Here is a 9,456-nt window from a genome sequence, read left to right on the forward strand (position 1 = left end):
ATTGAACACGTTTTATTCACAATTTATCTAGGAAAATTTCAAATAAATTGTGGAAATGTACCTAGTGCATACAACATTACTGCCATAAGGTGTCCTGTAAACTTAAACCGTTCTTTTTCGAACACTCTCCTGAATTGCACTTTGCTTGTTTTGTCTAAGCCTTAATTGTAAGTTTTTCCTCAGTTGAAAGCTGGGCAATTTTTTTTTTGTAAGTTATTTACAGAAGTCATGATATGCAATTCATTCAGAATTTGTAGGTTATGTACAGAATTAAAGCACACACAATAAAATTAAATCTAGTAACTAATAACCAAAACAGCTGATACAAAAGAGATACTAGTATATGAATTGCGAATGTCACATATTCATACATAGGGCTGTAAACTGGCCGGCTTTTCACTGGCCTGGCCGGAAAAATTGATGTTATTTTGATTAAAGCCGGTGACGGGTACAAACTTCTCACCAGCCCCTTTATAACCGTTTTTTTTTTTCAAATTTGTATCTAGTTCGAAGTATAGATATTGAAAAGTAGCTGTCATTCTGTAAACTCAAAACTGTTACCTTTCACCATGTATCAACGATTAATATATTTTGTTCACCTGTTTAGAAAATTTTAGAGAGATGACAGGGACTGTATCAGGGAAAATTTGAAATTTACTTTCAAGGAATTTTATACCTTTACTAAGAGTGGAAAAAGACTTCTTAAAGTAATTTCCTATAGTTGAAGTAGAGACTATATGTTTAAAGAGTGAATTTCATTTTCCAAATCCAAAATTGTCACGTAAAGATTATTATACTTTTGTTCATCTGTTTAGATAATTTTAAAGGAATGGTAGTTACTGGTAAATACAATAAATTGATCAATGCCGATTGATCAATTTCAATTTCTCATTTATAGCACAATGTATCTATTAAGGTTGTTAGTGAATGTTCTAAGGACATACAGAATATATGTGTTAATGCACTTTCGTTCACGATAGTACATTTCCTTTACATGGATAGGTCCGAACAGAGATACTTCACGCTGAGACCTATATCACAGAGAATTTTTAGGAAGTGTCGGTTCTTTTTATTTTACAGAGTTGGCAACCCTATTCATATATCAACACACACACACTTGTGCGTAAAAGAAAAAAGAACTACATTCCAAATCATCCGTCTTGGTTGTTGCGCAATGCACGATAAATACAATCTACTTCCACATGAGGCGAAACAATGTTTATCAACGTTCTGGAAAGCAACCTTGAAACCTGCCAAGTATTTGAGGAAGGTCCAATGCGTCTATGTAATAACGAACCTGTCTTTTACTGTACCCAAAAAGATAAGTAATTCTTAATTACTGTCATCTATATTTTTAGAAAAAATGATAGAACGATTATTTCTATAAGAAAAGAAAGAGTACATCATGAGGCGTAAAATAAAATATTTAGCTTCCATCAATCATTTCTCTGCTAAACAAGTATAGTTCGTTAAGAAAGTCTACAAATGCTAGTCGAGTATCGAAATTTTGTGGAGGTCCGGACCCGGTGCCCCCCCCCCCCTCGTGGCTACGCCTCTGAGCAATGCTAACTAGTCCCAAATTCAATGTGGCGTTCCCCACCATACAGTTTTATCAAGAGTATAAAATATACTTATTTTATAAAAGAAATATGTATATACTAAAATACTATCCACAGAGTGGGAGGGGGAATTTGCATATTGACTTATTGATATTTGGTTCACAAATTACTGTAGAAGAAATTTTCATTATGTATATAAGCTAAGAATTAACTTGTAAATGTGGATCTACTTTCATTTGATTTCTGCTCTACTATATATTTTCTTTTTTATTTTGTAATTTTGCTATCACTTTTTTTTAATTATCATTATATTGATTTGCTTCAGTATTAGTACCGTAATATAAAAATATGAATGTATAAAAACAAATTCCATTTGTTAACTGCTAGTGAAATAAAATTTAGAAATCTTATTTAGCGCGAAAAACCTTCTCGTTCACTGGAAACCGTGCTGTGTTGCAGAAGCACTGCAACGACCAGACCCTTTAACTTCTGAGATAGGGGAAAGGAGACTTAACATTTGCTCCAATTCCCGCGCTGAAGGAATCTGGTCGTTGCATGCTCGCTGCAACACAATATAAATTAGAGACTCTGTGACGGATTATTTTTCGCTTTTTAAAACAGATTAACGAAACGGACAGTTACAGAAGTAAAAAAAAAAAAATGTTATTTAAAGTATATATGGGAGTATTAGAAAGTATTTTTTCTGTTTTTTACTACTATTGCTAATAATATTTTTTTTTTCTTGAAATACTTTGGTCGTTGCGCAACGCTGCAACACTAACATTAGCCGCCACTGAGCGAGACTATATGTGACGTAGCTCTGCAGCTTAACATGGAATCCGAACCATATGAGTTCCCGTCAGGAATTCAACCTGGGCCTTCCACGTCAAAGGTGCGTACGGTAACCGCTTAGCCCATGAGGGACTCTCCGAGAATAAGAGAGGTGGTGGTAATTGTGAAATGATGTAATAGAGAAAGTTGGAGAACCCTGAGAAAACCAACGCACACAATGTTTGTCCACCATAAAGCCCATTTGGAACGAGATGGGATCGAACCAGGCACCCCACGTATTAGGGGTGAGCGCTCTACCGCTGAGTTACTGCGGCTTGAACACGAAGGAGTCGCACGTTTTGCCGAATATTTATGCGTTTGAATTGGTGTAACAGTTCTGAAATCTGGATCTCGTAAATAAAAGAATATAGTATTTAGAAACGGTGCTGACAAATTTTAAGAGCAGATTGTTCACACCAAAAAATACGAAGGGAGCAGATTTCGATGTGTTTGTGCTTAACTTTGACGCATATCTCTACCTAGAATTTGTCGATTAATGTAAAAATGGCCATAATTTGTAAACGAAATGTTGAATTAAAATCTCATAAAAGAAAACATCAATTTTATTATTATTATTTTATATATAAAGGCGATCACACAAGGGAATTTATAGGCTGTGTTACAGAAGCACAATGAGATAGTTTGAACCAGTGAAGGCCCAACTTTTTTACGAGGGAATCAAAGAAAACAACAACTAGTGCCTTTATTCATCATATTAGTAATCATGCCTCGGGCCGGATGAACTTTCATGGGATCCACAGCTGGCCCACGTGTCATAGTTAACCCATCACTGGTTTAATCTCTATTCAATTATGGTATTTCATAAAATACAATTTTAAAATTGTTTCAATCAGAAGCAAATGGGTAGAATTTGAAAGAGCGAATTAATTATGAATTTTTTGTGATTGCTATGTGTGTATTGAGATTACATACGTAGGAAGTACTGTATACTCTGATAGAAGTGTTGTTCAAATAAATTGTTATAACTCAATGATATACGTAAAATACTTAATCTCTTGTTTATTCGGAGCATTTTCTTCATATGGAAAATGAAGAATAGTATGTTCTTTTCAATAGCGACTGATACATAATTGAATTCGATATTCAGCCTTAATATGTCGAATTACGGCAATAAGAGAAATGTCCTTAGCTCAGAGGTATTATTTTCATTATACTGGATCAGAAACGTAGCTAATGGGGGCACCGGCCTCCCCAAATTTTGGCTTGGCTCCCCCAAATTATTATTTAAAATTATGTTAAATTGTTTTTATGAAACAATAAATGAAAATGTTATCCACAGTAAACTGAAATTATTCATACTTCTAACAAGGGAAGAGAGTGAGATTATAAATCGAAGTGGAAGATGATTTATACGCCAATTGAAAGCACTAATGACATCTATTACGAAGCTGTAATAAAAAATTTCCGAATGCATATACTATGCGAGTTATATGAATATACAGGGTGTCCAAAAAATCCGTTTCCACCCCTAGAAATTGCAAACGGTGAGACAAATACCAGAATAGGAAAACACGTGTTTGATGATTTTAAAAGTACAACATATCAAAGCTAAAGGTATTGTCCCAGGGCCACCCGCAGGGGCCCAGGCGGGGTCCAACTCAAAAATTGAAAATGGTAAGGGGGTCAAATAGCATATCGTTGGAAACCTGTTGGGAAATAAAAGAAGACGGAACAGGTTTCGACTCTCTAAACTTACCCTGTGCAAAATTCCAGCCGGTCAAAATGTCAGCAAAAACGTCATTGTAGAGTATATGGCTACCCCCCCCCCCAAAAAAAAAAAACTGAAACGGTGAGACAGATGTCAAAACAGGAAAGCAAATGTGTCATCATTTCAAAAGTACAATGATTGAAGGGTCCTTCACAGAGTCCCAGACGGGGTTCTACTTAAAATTTTAAAATGGCAAGAGAGGTCAAGTAGCATATCGTTGGCAAGTTGTTCTTAAATGTGTAAGGACGAGGGTTCGCCCTTACTGTGTTTATTTTTTTGTGAATAAAGAATTAGTGTACAAGTGTATATAATGTTGTTATTGATAAAGGTAAGTCTGGCCAGACATATATTTAATTACATATATACGTATTATGTGTTATATATATTTATAATTTCATCTTGGTTATTGCTTATTTTGTATGTGTATATCTGCTTAAGCTGTGTATTCTTGCTTGGATTTCTTTTCAGCTTTATTTAACGAACTCAACATTCAGGTTTTTTATATATAGATTTTCTTATAGTGATCGATGAATTTTTCCAAAGGCTTGTGACGGTTGATCGTTTTCAAAACACTTTTTTCCCCCGGATTTTTAAGCGAAAATAAAATTAAGTAAACTAAAAAGGGGAAGAGTCATCGACCATATAAAAGGAAGCCTCTCGCCTCACAGGGATATACTGCTGTATGACTACGGCTGTTAGAGCCGCTCTACGTTATTAAGGTCCTGCCTCGTTTTTATTATTATTATTATTTTTTTAACTTTCCTATCTTGTAGGAAATGGTCTGAATGATGACCGATGACAGAGAATAAATGATTTCTCTGGAGCCTGAGTGATGGCGTTAGAATTTCTGATATTTTAATGAAATAAGTAGGGACTGGCCTAAGTGATGACCAGAGCAAGGAATAAGTGATTTCCTTCGGTCTGAGTGATGGCCAAGTTTGAGGACATTTAGCTAGTTAGGTTATAAGCTTAAATGATAGCTTATTGGGATAAGTGATTCCCGTTATCTTCTAGTGAGGAGAAGTAGGTAATAATTATTTTTTTTTTTAACCTCAGAGGCAGAAAACACTTAAGGTTTTTCTTTCTTTCTTTTTTTTTCCTTTTTGCTAGGCCAGAGAAACCTAAGTGATGGTCTTCTCTTTAGAGAATCAGTCATTGGGCTAAGTCACGTCCATTGACAACCGGATCTCTTACATTTATGGACGGAAAGTTGTAGTCAGTCTTTCCTGATAGCGGTAGGCATCAGATAAAACTGTTAGGGAATGACGGATCGGTGGAGTCTGACTAGGTAAATTGTAGGAGTTGTTGGTCTGAGTGATGATCATCTGACTTAAGGGATAGGGTTCTAAAGTGAAAGAGTTCCATAATCTTTCTTTTAAATTTTGCCTTAAAGAATTTCGTCGAATCATTTCGATTTACCTTATTATCTAAATAAATATTTATCTACCTTGATAAGACTTGTAGTTTTCATTTGAGAATATAACAACCCATATATTTGATGGAAATTTTAATAATTTGATTGTGGTTTAATTGTGAGTGGGTACCCTTAGAGAGCTGTAACAGACTGGAAGGAGGAAACCACAACAAATGAAAGTAGATGAAACAAGCCTGGACGCTCTACGATAACACTGTGCACACATCTTGCTTTTTAGTTCTTTTTTCTGTAGTTGAGTTTTAGTTTTGTTTCATTTTAATTCTTGTACTCAAGGGAAAGAAAGGACATTCCCTAATGTGAGATTCTGCTCTTTGGGCAAGGTAATGTCTAAACAATTAAAGAAATATAATATAATAAAAGATTAAGAAATGAAGAAAAGAAAATAGGAATAACATTTGACATCTTTGAGTACAGATCTGACTAACATATAGTGTAGAATAGTGGCACTTATGCTCGTTGTCTGGTTCTGAATCATTTTATACTTGATGTATAAAATGATTCAAAAAAATGTCTTCCATCAGGAGCAGCAAATACGTGCAAATGTCTTGACAATGACAACAAGTACCGATTGCAAAATGGAAAGCGAATGCGGTCGGAGAATCGAAATGAGGATGCACATTTTGACTTGCCGCCATTTTCATAGGGTAATTTTAGAGAGTCGACACTTGTTCCGTCTTCTTTCATTTCCCAACAGCTTTCCAGTGATATGCTACTTGCCATTTGAAAATTTTGAGGACGACCCCGTCTGGGACCCTGTGGAGGATCCTGGGGCAAATATTTTTACTTTCAGTCATTGTACTTTTGAAATGATGACACATTTGCCTTCCTGTTTTGACATCTGTCTGACCGTTTCAGATTTATGGGAGTGGTCATAGACTTTACAATGATGTTTTTGCTGATATTTTGACCAGCCGCCATACTACATAGAGTAATTTTAGAGTCGATACCTGTTTTATCTTCTTTCCTTTCCCAACAGATTTCCAATGATATGCTACTTGACCCCCTTACCATTTGCAAATTTTGAGTTGGACCCCGTCTGGGACCCTGCGGGTGGAGCTGAGACAATATTTTTTGCTTTGATGCGTTGTACTTTTAAAATGATCAAACAAGTGTTTTCTTGTTCTGGTACCTGTCTCACGGTTTGCCATTTCTAGGGGTGGAAATAGACTTTCTGGACTCCAACTCGCACGGTATATGCATTCGGAAAAATTTTATTACAGATTCTTAATAGGCGTCATTAGGGCTTTCGATTGATGTATAAACCATCTTCCACTTCGATATACTGTATAATGTCCCTCTCTTACCTTGTAAGAAAAGGTTATTTTAAAACCCATTTATAGGCTATTTTTAAACGTTAAGTGAACAGTAATAAGAATATAAGATCAGTAACTTTGGGGGCCGGGTGTCACCTTCGTTAACATTGCGACGTTCTTCCAGTCCTTACGTGATTCCAGCTTATAGTCGCCTTGAGGTACCAAGGGCTAAAAATATATGCGAATGCACTTTTTGAAACAGACTACGACAAAACTGAAAGGCCGATTCGACTCAGAGGCTAGGAGAGTGCCTCCCCGATTGCTGGGTTTTGCAACATAGTACTTTGTTTAAATTGTTTTACGAGAAGGTATTGAATGTAGATTTATTTTCTTATTTTCATTATGTTCAATAAAGATTCTGACAAAACAGAGAATAGAATGTCAACTATTTAGATCCTTATCTGTGCTGGCAACACTGCGGCTGAGCGGGAAAGAGTCCGCAAATCATTTGCAAATATGGCCCACCTAGACTCAGAACCCTGGCTACGTCCCTGTACTGGAAAATATCCTTACTGCATCTGTGAAAGAGCGTAACTAATAATCCTTGCTAGGCTATCAGATGTTATTAGCTTATGTATTACTGATAAAAGTACATAAAGTTGTACTTCTGAACAATTAAATTGTACCATAATTCTGTACAATTACTGTTTTGGTTCCTACTAAAGAACAGAATGTTTGGAAAATATATGACACCATTTTCTACTGTCTTGGAGATTTTTTTTTTTTTTTGAATTGTCAATTACAAACTTAGCTCTACAAAGAATTAATTTAACGTGTCAAGTGATATTGATACGTTATCTTTTTTTTTTTTTTTTAATTGTATCCCTATTTGCCTGTTTATAATTGTAGCTGCTTGGGTATTGGTATACGTGCATCGCTTGCGACGTCTATGTTTCGTGACAAAGTTAGCTGAAGCCGTCGGATGTGTTCACTGGAAACTTATATATTGAAAAGTTTTGCATGTAATTTAACAGTCGCACAGATGATGTAACGAAATATAAATCGGAAACTTTTGCCTTACGCTCTGAGAATAAGCCCTAACGCCACTGAAGCTACCGAAAATCTTTTGTCCGAAAGGTAAAGGGACAGTTGATCACAACACAGCAACCAGACAGTTCAAGAAACTTCGCTCGGATTACAAGGGAAATTCAACGATTACCACTCGGATAGGAGGTTATCAGGCATCCTTGGTAGCTCACAGTCTAGCATGATTCATCACCTTCACGACCTCAGCATAAGCATCCAGAGCTGCCGAATTATGCATTATGAATTTACCGCAATTCACGAACAAAGGCGAATGAGTGCGTGGAAGAAACTCGTGGAAATTCCACGTGACAGTGTGCGACAAAAAGTCGATATTTTCTGAAATCGTAACGTACAAGGGACCAAGAACAGTATTAAATAAGGACCATACGATGGAACTTTCCACAAACACTAAAGTTTCAAGCACAAAGTAGTGCTGTGCGTCTGGATGAATTATTACGAGATAACTGAAAACAAGTTCTTTCCACACGATCGAACCAACAATTTTCACTGTGCTGCGAACAGCTGGAAAATGCTTTTGTAAAAGTAATTATTTGGCAACTGTACATAAAATAGCACCAATTGTGTTTTGCTAAAGTGACTAATACTATCAGTCACCAATAACCACTATCAGTTTCACCATTTATACCAAAATACAGTGGAATCGGAGTAGCACCAGGAATGTGTCAAAATTTAACTACAAGTCGGGTAACGCAGATTTATTGTGTTGAATTAAAACAGCCATTTTTATTCTATAGAATAAATTCTCTCCCGTCCCACCGTGCCAATAGCAATAACCCGCTACACCCTGGTATCCTCCTCTGGATTTATACATAGCCACTTACCTAAATAACCAGAAGCTTTCAATGGGTATGCACCCTATCCATCAAGCAAAGCTAACGCTCAGGGGACGAAAGCACTAATATTTCAAATTTATGTCTTTTCTACCGCCTTCCATGCAACAATCGAGGTACAGAAGGCACATAGGCCATTCGTTAGGCAGTGTATATATAGCTAGTAGCAAACCTGGAGTAGGTGCTACTGGAGCTTTCCGTTCGAAGGTCACCGCTTTTCAGGTGTTCGTTGCATTGCTGTTGTCATTAATGATATCACTCCCTCCTAGGGAATTTCTCTCTTTGTGCTGAACCTGAGTTACTAGTATTTTCGCAATACTACTTTCACTCCCCGTTTAGTTAAGTCCTGGGGGAAATCTGAAACGACAGTGGGTGTGGTTGAATAGTATTATACTGTAGTGTGGGACTATTTAGCCAATTGGTGACAAAAGTAAAACGACAGTTGCTAGTGATTTGCTGTTAATTGTAGTAGTATCCTACATATTGACATAACGAGAACATTTTGATAGGAGGAGCTATGGCATTCTAGGGGGCAGCAGTATTACAGGATGGGCGTTGCCACCGTCTAATTACCCCTATTGTCGCACACCTCTGGATCTCCTGATGTAAAATACACACAGTCAGTTAAGTAAGAGTGTGTTCGGGTTTATGCACAGAAATATTTATTCAAAATCTTTTTTAAATACATGAGTACATTCTACAAGATTATAAC

The sequence above is a fragment of the Thermobia domestica genome, chromosome 1 (assembly GCF_964235325.1).
Source record: "Thermobia domestica chromosome 1, izTheDome1.hap1.1, whole genome shotgun sequence".
Taxonomy (NCBI): domain Eukaryota; kingdom Metazoa; phylum Arthropoda; class Insecta; order Zygentoma; family Lepismatidae; genus Thermobia; species Thermobia domestica.